The sequence below is a fragment of the Leptonotus elevatus genome, chromosome 5, assembly GCF_054856555.1.
Source record: "Leptonotus elevatus isolate MCC_2025b chromosome 5, RoL_Lele_1.0, whole genome shotgun sequence".
Taxonomy (NCBI): Eukaryota; Metazoa; Chordata; class Actinopteri; order Syngnathiformes; family Syngnathidae; genus Leptonotus; species Leptonotus elevatus.
Window position 1 is genome coordinate 8,834,265 of NC_141243.1, and position 10,745 is coordinate 8,845,009.

At 38.8% G+C, this 10,745-nt stretch overlaps 1 long non-coding RNA gene across 1 annotated transcript; it reads left to right on the forward strand.

Moving 5' to 3' along the window:
* Nucleotides 1–2,013: 2,013 nt before the first annotated feature.
* Nucleotides 2,014–8,640, forward strand: LOC147173570 (uncharacterized). The gene is made up of 2 exons (XR_015094875.1): nt 2,014–2,877; nt 5,838–8,640. It is a non-coding gene; the product is annotated as an uncharacterized LOC147173570 (long non-coding RNA).
* Nucleotides 8,641–10,745: the final 2,105 nt, after the last annotated feature.

Below are 10,745 nucleotides of genomic sequence, written 5' to 3' on the forward strand. Positions count from 1 at the left end.
GGTCCCAAAAGAATGCAGTAATGATGGAGCGAAGCAGCAGTTCCATGGTAACCAACAATGATATCAGTAACACATTAGAAAGTAACAACAAAACTCTTTCTTTTTTATTATTATTATTTTTTTTTTTAAGTTCTTACAGTAATAACTATACACACTACTTTTCTCAGTGAAGTAATCTGACTAAAGTTACTTTGCAAGATGCCGATTTGTTACTGACAATGATGACAAGCAGTTCACAGAAAATTTAGTCACTTATTTATTCATTCATTATATGGGTGTCGTGCTGTTAACTGCCTGTAGGATGCAGCAGTGAGTAAAATTTGACAACACTTGAATAGGTTTAGCCTATTTCTCAATCACTTTTACCTTATATGTATGTGGAACACACAAAACTAGACACTATTCCTAGATTTAAAAACACAGCAAATAACTGCATTACCTTGTGTTGTCGGCATCTGTTGCCTTGAAAATAACTATATATATAAGCAAGTCAAGTTCTCAGTAAAGTTACTTTTTCAAAGTATCTGTGACAACACTGGTAACCAACCCGTCCACGAGTATGACAACCATCGATGGTCTTTAGAATTGGCATTTTCCCAATGCAGGTGTTGTTGTCAATTCCTGCAGGTAGGTGTAAGCATCTAGTCACACTCATGCAAGAGTGTAAGTGGCCATTGAGCTTATCCGCTGTTATTTGATGGCCAGATGACAACCAGCTTGCTATCGGCGGTGGTGAGGCCAGAGGGGGAGGTGTTGGAAGCAGACCAGAATTGTCATTGTTCCCGTCAACATTGGACTATTACTGCCTTGAAATAACTTCTGTTGTGAATTAGTTTTTCCTGGACTTGACACTGCATCTTTTCACATCCTCTCTTAAAGCTGATTAAACAATTTTAAAAAACACCACTTTCTTCCTTGTATGATTGTATTTCTCCTTTGCAAGTGTAAATAACCTTATCCTCTCCATTCGTGGCCTTACACAAGCAGGAAGTGAGATTAGACAAGCACGTGGGCCTGGTCAGCGCACTCCCATGAGATCATACATCAACCTCAGCACTACCGCATGATGCAACAACAACACCCTGCTCTGAAAACACTTTTATTTTAGCACAGAATGTCTACTGAAGCATAAATACAGGACTTTTGGTGTAATGAACCCAGAAAAAGAGCAAGCACTTGTGCATCACGCATATTGATTGGAAACTGACACACGTGAGCACACGCGCACAACAGCTACCTTAACTACACTACAAACCTACCACTCTAGCTAACTGTGATCAATTACTGAAATTCTACCAATTTGTAGAGGTTACCAACTTTTGAGAAACTGAGGGCTACTTATTGGGTACTGATAACTTTGTATACATTTTTACTGTTTTATTTTATATTTTAACCATTTTGTTATTAGTTATAACTGTGTAGATGTAGGTATAATTATGTTAACTCAGTATGGCTGAATGAATAGACCTATATTCTTATCTGTGTTACTTTCATGAGAAAGAGCAACGGGTCTGTCTATTCATTCTGTAATCTAAAAGGGAGGTTTCCGGGGCTATGTCACCTAGGGAGTCAGGCTCATTATTTCTGTATTCTTTTAATCTGATTTATACCCATGGGAACGGATTCTCTTGTATCCAGTTGTAAACAGGTGTGTTGTGGGCTGACCTTTTTCTGAACCCTTTTTGTGAATAAATAACGATGTGAGCTGGAGAGAGGGAGCCACATCAGGACAGAGACATCGCTTGGGTGAATTTGTCAATGTGGACCAGAAGCTTCTGGTAATTAAATCTTTGCAAAGGAACTCCTTCAACAGAATCTCACCATTCAGTTAATTGAACACGCAAAGAGTACAATACTTAATATTGTCTACTCTATCAAATGGTGACCACCGACGCTGAATTATAACGAATGGTCTCCTCCGTTGAATCAAACGGATGGTGTTGTTGACGATTGAGCAGGCTGCGGCGTTCACTGACGGGCGGAATTTCTGGCGCCATATTAATTCCGGTAAGTGGAGATCTTTATCCACGTAGAAGAAATTTTGTCTGTCTGGTCCGCTGCAGCTGGTTTTTTCGTCTTGCAAAATTATCTAAATTTTAAAAGAGATCTGTGTGAACGAGTTGTAGTTTGATGTTGTGAGTTGTGATAATTCCGACGATATTGAACTACACACGTCGTGAGGCGGTGCATTGAAGTGCAGCCTGTAGATTATAGTATTGCGCTTCTGCTTTGGCAGTTTTTGGCCGATTTGAGGACTAAGTAACATAATTGTTCATGGCTCTTGGTGTGAAACGTCCTAAACACGTAATATTTTTTTTTGTTTGAAAAAGCGCCTGTTTGAAATTGAACAGTATTGAGGGTCCAGGTTGATTACAGTAATAATTGGATTTGTGTTACTGTATTTGCAATCGAGAGATTACGTGTAACTTTTATTTTTTTGGCGCTTTTATTGTGGTTTGAGGTCAGGATTCCCGTTTGAATTTCTTTTGTTCCACGGTTGAGTTCGTTAGCACGTGATAAATTTCATTATTTAATAAAGCGCCTTGCAGAAATTTTGCAATAAAGGGAGAACAGTTTAGCTCAGCGGGATTGGGTAACCGCTGTGTATAAACGAGAGGTCACGTGATTCTTATGTGTGTCTGTGTGTGGCCATATGTGTTAACATATTGAACTATTAATATTGAAAGTGAGACGTCACTGTATTGAATCCGGAAGTAAACATAAAAACTACAAACAAAAATGGAGGCGATTTCGACCCGGATGCAGAATGGTTTGTCCTGAATGCGCTTCCGGTTCAGCGAAAAATAAAAGCGTCGATGAACAATGAAAAAACGAACTATGGATCGATTGTATACAAAGCTTTCGCTGGACAAAATGGTATGTCAGACTTTTGTATTTTCTTTGTTGGTAATGGAAAAAGGCTGAATTTGATGTTAAAATGACTCCAGCATTGTTGGAGTAGTTTACGGGTGATGTGTTCGAAGTTAACCCGTTTACTGAAATCACCGTATGAAGCTGCGGTTTAAATGCTATAAGATTTGTAGACAACGAATTGAAGGAATAACACCGTTTATTTTATTTTTTAAATAATGACTGAAGAGTGTGCGTATGCATTTGAGTGTGTGACCTAGCTTCTAAAAAAGGTGGGGGTTTGTAAGTGAGAAGTGTGCATATGGGGATTTTGTTTGTTTTTCTTTAATATTTTAACTAAGTTTGGTGTTGTTTTGTGTGAGATGATACTGTTGTGATAGTGGCGTTTGTTTTATTAATGGGAATATGATAAAATAGGTTTTGCGATTTATAATGTTAAGATTCCCCCCCCCCCCCCCCCTTCCCCCGTTTCTAGGTTAGAAAAAAAGGTGGGGGCTGAGCTGTGCGCTGTGAGCATAATGTGTCCTCGTAATGGGACTCTTTTTTTGTCAAAATGGTAAGAGAGGAATGATAAACAATATAAAATAAGTAATAGTATTTGACTGAGCTAATAAATCTTTACACTTTAATGATTGATGACGATGGTTAATTTGTTAACTTTTCCTTTTCGGGACAAATGAATAAAGAGTAATGATAAAATAATGGCATTTTGTTTGAGAGTTGATATAATTATGCCTACATCTTTATAGCTGTGGCTGGAAATAAAATAATTGAATAAGGAGTTATGAATGTTTTTGAAATTGACATGTTGATAATGATTTTTAATATTTTTTTTTATTTTTTTTTTGAGTGTGTCATTTCAGAAACTGATGTTTGAGTTCCAAGGCAGATGAGGGTTTGATGGCCTTCACTGATTACAAACTGCGAACGGGATGCGCCCCAGCTGCTGATACGTTGTATGGCTAGTAGCTATTCAAAGGGGTATTGAAAAAAAAAAAGAAAAGAGAAATGAATAAAGAGGCTGTGTTTTTTACGAAACATTTTTGAGAAAGCAGGGAGTGAACTGTCTTGCTATGATCCCATATCCTCAGTCTGGCATTTTTAAAGCATTGTATCAATGAATGTGCATTTTTTGATCAGGTGAGCTCTCAGAAAGACTGTGTGTCATCGGATCCACATTGCAGACTGCGTCTGAATGGATGTGGCAGAGATCAAAGGTCAAAAGCCGCAGAGCAACAGTCTTCTCGTCCTGTGCCTAAGAAAAACATGATGTTCAAATTCCTCGATGCCCAGTGACTGTGTATACGCCTCATTCTAGTGACTTCTCCCCTATGGCTGTTTTGCATCCAGAGGAAATCTAAATGCCTGCTCTGAACATTGCTGCCACAAACAGCCGCCCTGCTGGCCAGGACTGAACATTGACAACAGCTGCCGTCCTGCCTTTTGCTGGGGGTCTGGACAAAGAAAGTTGGTGGTCGGAATGAGATGTGATCCATTCAGTAAAATGCTACATGGTGATTACAAGGCATTTTTAATGTGTTGAGGGGGGAGCTGTGATCTATAGCAAGATATTTCAGGAAATTGAGAAAATTTATTTCAATCTATAGCCTACTAAATTTTTGCCTATATTTTTGGGAGAATCAGTTTCTGAATTGGTACAATGGGAATTTTATTAATATGTTATGATATGATATATTTTTATTTTCCCCGTGAGGAACTTTTTTGGACTTCGTCCAGCTGCAGCTATAGTATAAAATAAATAATAGAATAGAATAAGTAGTAACGAGTAAAAGACTAACTAAGAGTTTGATGGCTAAATTAGATTTTTTTTTTAACAGCACTGTGATTTATAAATCCCAGAAATATTTTGTGTGCTGTGTTTTTTATGAGCCCCGCTAATATGTGAAAGATTAGCAGTTTGAAGGTGATTTTATCCTCCGCCCCACTAATCTATAAAAGAGGTGAGGTTGATTGGTAGTTTAAATAATTTTTGGGACTCTAGGAGAATTAGAGTAATATGGTTACCTCTATTTTTATGGCCCCAAAGTCATCATATATTAGTGTCTTAAGTTGTATCTGCTTATGTTTAGTTTTATAGTGTTTTGTAGCTCTTTTGTTTATCTCATAGCCTGATTTAGAGGGTTGAGTTATTTATGACGTTTTTTGAGTCATGAGGTCTCTATTTTGTCCTCCCTTTATCTTGACGTGTTTGAAAAAATCAGTGGATCTTTGTCAAATGAGGGAGTTTATGTTTAAGAATTTAACCAATGTAGACGAGTTAGAAAATTAAAATCAAATTTAAAAACGAAATTAAAAAGGTTGTGGGGTATCGGCCTACACTCCAATTGACAGGATGAGTTTGAAAATGATAATCCACAGTTTGAAGAAATCTATCAGAGGAAATCGATCGCAAAGTAAGTCTGAAGCAAGCAAGGACAATAATGCATATTCGCCGAATAAAGGTAATTATATTATATTATATCTTTTATCTCAGAATCACATTTGAACAATGTAATGTTTGGAGCCCAGTGTTTGCAAAAGAGTATAGATAATATGAATATATGTGAGTTTTTCCCAGCATGCCAGGATTCGGCCGGTCATGGGATTCTGGGAAGAGAATAAGAGATATGAAAGGCACAGTTATGCAAATTTAGAACAAATTTAGTCATGGTAAAAAAATTACCTATTATTGAACAAAACCTATTTGAAAGATAAATATTTACAAAGCTCTGTCTTATATTAATGAATGAGCGAATGTCATTCAACTCAATCAAGGGCTGGGCTCTATTTTAATGTCAAAAAAAAAAAAAAATAGATCTTTTCCTGTTCCAACAGCACAGGACCTACGGATCTTAATCAAATAACATTTATTAATCCCAACTAACAAAAACTATCAGGGTTTTTTCCTCCAAATAAAATTTATGTGAGTTTATGAGAAACTAAAAATGAAAAGTTTTTGCACTCAGGAGAACGGCCCCAGGGGGTTGGTGAGGAAATCTTGTGCAGTTCTCTGCACAGAGAAAATGCCACATCTGGTCTACAAGGCTTCCGGAGACGTGCCAGGCTCGGCCATCTCATCAACTGATGCTCTCAGGTTGAAAGGAGAGACGAAATTCCACAACTGGAGCATCAATCTTATCACCTCCGACCTGGAGCCACGTCAGCTGAATCCGTGCCCGGTTCCGGAGCTGCCGTTTGAGGACATCAGTCAACGGATCAAGAGCAAGTGCCTTTTCTTGGGCAATCATTCCTTTGATCAGTCACATTTTGGGCAGAATAATCCCAGGTGACAAATCGAAGAATTTGGGTAGTCTACCCCAGATTCTTAAAGAAGAAAAAGAACTATTGCGTCACTTTTTTCATTCAACAGAACTTCATCACAAGATGGCTTCAAAGCAGAAACATATATCCGTCTGCTGTATCGTGACATTTCTTTTCATGTTGATTTGGTATTTTTGTCAGCCTTTTGACACAACTTTGAACACAATTACAACATATCGTAATAAGCGAAGTATTAAGTCTACATATAATCCCTGGGTCACACTCTGGACTTATGCTAAATCAATTGCTGTGACAGTTGCTCCAAATACAAACACTTCTGTTAAAATTCCTATTAGATCCTTAAAGGGATTTGCTAGGGGGAGACAGACTAAGGGGGAAGATTGGATAAATTACTGGTGGTATCTGACAGGTCATGTACAACGAGATTGGAATGCTCTAATAACAACACAAGATGGAAGATACTGGCGTCCTGGAACAAGTGAGGAGGCAGTCTTCTTTAGCAAAAGAATAACATTGTATAATATGGGGGGGCGACTCTATATGAACTTTATTTTTCCAGAAGGTAAAATACAGTCGCCTAACACAACAATTGATAACGCCTCCTGTTTTGGATTTCTGTTGTGGGCCTGGTTCTCCGGACATGACCCATATTTCCCCATATTAATATGCGTAAATAAAGCAATGAGTAATTTAGAACAGCCAAAAATGACTAAATACACAATGGAGAGCGGAGTGAAGGCGGTCAGCGTACCAACTGAGGGAATAGTTGAGAGGTTTCGGGTTACAACAGGATTTTCCGGGGGCAGTAACAATTGGCTATTATTGGCGAACGAAGCGGCTCGAGCCTCTGATAAAAACAATTGTGTGGTATGTGTAGGTCCGCGCCCTTTATTGAGAATCATTCCGGCTAAAATAGATAATCACTGTATAATGGAACTAATGAATAAGGCTGTTCCCAATATCAAATGCTCGAAATGGGATAAGGTGTATCCCCTCGTCGATTGGCAGAAAACTAAACCAGTATTTTCAAACACAGTTGCAAATGGTAATTTTACATGTATTAAAATGACAGGTACTGGAGAACAGTTGGGGGGACTAAATTACATCACTCAGTGCGTGGCAATAGTAGATGTGGGACAGAGGTTCCAACCACGATCCAGAGCGGACATATACTGGTGGTGTGGCGACAACAGAATATTTGATAAGTTGCCTTTAAATACAAAAGGATATTGTGCCCTCATAACCCTTCTCATGCCAGTACAAATCTACCCCATCTCTATTGATAACCTGTTACAAATGATTGACAATTGGGAACCAAAACCTTCTTTTCAGAGGACCAAAAGACATTCTTGGCAAGAGCAGAATGTTCCCACCTACATTGATGCAATTGGAGTACCAAGAGGTGTGCCAGATGAATACAAATTAACTGATCAAGTACTCTCAGGATTCGAATCCGTAATTTGCTGGTGGTGCACCATAAACAAAAATGTAGATAGAATTAACTATATACATTATAATGTACAAAGGCTAGGAAATTGGACTCAGTCTGGCTTTGAGGCTGTACGCGGCCAGTTAGCCGCCACATCTTTGATGACATTCCAAAATCGAATTGCACTAGATATGTTACTGGCAGAAAAGGGCGGAGTTTGCTCAATGTTTGGAGATCAGTGTTGCACTTTTATTCCTAACAATACTGCTCCAGATGGAAGTCTGACAATTGCAATTGAAGGACTGCGAACACTCAATAAGAAAATGAAAGAGCAATCAGGTGTAGATACTTCTGTATGGGATAATTGGATGAATGTGTTTGGCCGCTATAAAACTTTGATTTCCTCAATTTTAATATCTGCGGCTGTTTTTTCTGCACTATTAACGATTTGTGGCTGTTGCTTAATACCGTGTATTCGTTCTCTCTGCCAAAGACTTATTACCACTGCTATTGAAAAACATGATGTCCAAAATAAGCCCTCTCATATGATGGTGGCTTCTGCTAAACCATACGTGTCTTCTATCGCATCCAATGAGAGGGACGAGGATCCTGCTGGCATATTTTTGTAAAAATGTTTGTTTTGGGCTCTTTAAAGAGCCCAATTGAAGGATTGATAACTTTGTATACATTTTTACTGTTTTATTTTATATTTTAACCATTTTGTTATTAGTTATAACTGTGTAGATGTAGGTATAATTATGTTAACTCAGTATGGCTGAATGAATAGACCTATATTCTTATCTGTGTTACTTTCATGAGAAAGAGCAACGGGTCTGTCTATTCATTCTGTAATCTAAAAGGGAGGTTTCCGGGGCTATGTCACCTAGGGAGTCAGGCTCATTATTTCTGTATTCTTTTAATCTGATTTATACCCATGGGAACGGATTCTCTTGTATCCAGTTGTAAACAGGTGTGTTGTGGGCTGACCTTTTTCTGAACCCTTTTTGTGAATAAATAACGATGTGAGCTGGAGAGAGGGAGCCACATCAGGACAGAGACATCGCTTGGGTGAATTTGTCAATGTGGACCAGAAGCTTCTGGTAATTAAATCTTTGCAAAGGAACTCCTTCAACAGAATCTCACCATTCAGTTAATTGAACACGCAAAGAGTACAATACTTAATATTGTCTACTCTATCAGTACTAATGCAAAAGACTACCGGTTTGATACTCACTTTTGAAATAAATTAGCTTCAATTACTCTTTTAAAAAAATTTTTTATTACATATAAATATATAATAAAAAAATCATAATTCATATACAGGAAGTGGTCGTTGGCAGAGATAAAGGACAGAGTGTATGACAGAGCACTGTTATATTGTCCGTGTTGTAACTTGTTAAGACAGTTTGTGCTCAAATATCTGTTGTTTAAAGGCTTATGACAGCCACATAGATTGCCTAGGTTAGCATTAGCCTTAAGCTAGCTAGAGGCTCAAGGCTACGTGATAGATTGGCTAGGTTAGCATTAGCCTTAAGATAGAGGCTAAAGGTTACGTGGTAGATTGTCTAGGTTAGCATTAACCTTAAGATAGCTAGAGGCTCAAGGCTACGTGATAGATTGGCTAGGTTAGCATTAGCCTTAAGCTTGAGGCTAAATGCTACTTGGTAAATTGCCTAGGTTAGCATTAGCCTTAAGACAGAGGCTAAACGCTATAATTCTGTTTTTCTTTCATTTGACCGTAAACTTCAATAATCAACTTGAAGCCTTTTTTGAAAGAATATTTACTCATTTGAATTTCGTGCCCACAAGTCACAAAAAACAATCAGCCTAACAACAGCTTGCATCTTAAAAAAACACACGCAATTCGGGTCACTCGTATCTCAAAGCAACACTGTAATTTATTATAAATAGAAATGGTAAATAAGATTGTTGCCAAACCCATTGTTCGGGTATACAATTCTGTCTTTGTGTAGCGTTTCATGTTTGGATTCCTGTGGGTTGTTTTTGTTTTGGATCACAGGCAATGCATCATGGGAAGGTTGTCCTGTCCTGTACCTGGCAAAAGCTTCAGGAATGTTGGAGTGCTGTGCGCTCGGCAGTGCTGCTTTTGTTTTTACAGCCCTCACACAGGAAGCTCTGTCTCTCTCTCTCTTTCTGGTGGGGGCCTCATTCATGTCGTCTGACAAAACGCTGACTGACCCCCCACCCAAATAAGCTTCCACCTCTCTGGCTAATCTCCATAATATACACAACACACACCTTTTTCATGTTGTTTGCTTTCTTTCTTTTATTTTGCATCTTTGTGGACCACTGTACATTCTCCCAGGCTAGTTTCGATCACGAAGCTTCATTTAACACGCTAATTAAAATAAACGAACAGGATCAACCAGGGGGGGAAAAGCCTTGAGTCTAACTATTCCTATGTTAAGTTACATTTCCAATTCCATGGTTATTACCACCTCTCTATCACCGGCACCCTTGATACAAAAAAGAAAAAGATTCACTTTTGGAATGATAAACTGCAGTCTGGTCCTGTGTTCTATACAGTTCAACGAGGGCAAATGTAAAGCCGAGTGAGTCAATGCCAACTTGCACACACTTGGCATCTGTTTTTAATCATTTAAATTGAAGGCAACTCTTATGTCCTTAGGAGTAGCTACAAAAGCTACATGGACCTAACGTTGATTTGTAGCAGTGATGAACTATACGGCAGATCTCAATGAAGCCACTTAGCACTGAATCAGTGCCCTTTTGTCTACGTTTACAGCGCTCCAGACGCACGCTGCCCTCGACACTGCCATGTTACATTCTGTATGCCTCTGCAGTATTTTACGTGCCTTGATTGGCTCTTAGGAAGAAACTAAACAGCTTCTAATGGTGCATTTAAGAGGGCGGTGAGAGAGAGAGAGAGAGAGAGAGAGAGAGAGAGAGAGAGAGAGAGAGAGAGAGAGAGAGAGAGAGAGAGAGAGAGAGAGAGAGAGAGAGAGAGAGAGAGAGAGAGAGAGAGAGAGAGGGGGCCTCTTAGGAAGTGAAATGCCGCAAGCGTGGAGGTTGGAGAAGTTCAATAAAGCATCAGTGTGAAACCTCATTAAAGCGAGTAAGTCAAAAGCACTCAGTGTTGTCTTGTGTTGGTGCGCGCCCGCAATTACCGAACCTTAAATTA